Source organism: Corythoichthys intestinalis, chromosome 4, assembly GCF_030265065.1.
Source record: "Corythoichthys intestinalis isolate RoL2023-P3 chromosome 4, ASM3026506v1, whole genome shotgun sequence".
NCBI lineage: Eukaryota > Metazoa > Chordata > Actinopteri > Syngnathiformes > Syngnathidae > Corythoichthys > Corythoichthys intestinalis.
In genome coordinates, this window is record NC_080398.1 from 26,513,362 (window position 1) to 26,513,823 (window position 462).

A 462-nucleotide genomic window follows, 5' to 3' on the forward strand; every position below is an offset into this window, starting at 1 on the left:
TCAGTATTCAATGACACAGTTTCAACACAGTGTGATTGTGTCGAAACGCTTCAAGAGGCCTCAAAGACCCATCGCAGCGATCAGACCCATCGCAGATAAACATGGCGCCCTCTGTAGGTCAAAACATGTAAAGTACTACCGTAATTTCCTGAATATAACGCGCACTTTTTTTTCCCCAAAATCAACTTGTAAAATCATGGGTGCGCATTATACACGGGTACATGGATGGAGACAGAAATATATATATATATATATATATATATATATATATATAAAGACAGATTTTATTTGATCTTTATTGACACGGCCATGTTGTGTTGAAGAAAACGTATGCGGCCATCCGTTGCCGACCATTACGGTACATGACGTCACCATTTTGTTTCGGTAATACTTGTTTCGGTAATACCACACAGATTGGTCGAATGACTTCGTCTGTGTTAAATTCTGCTTTTTTCACTCGTT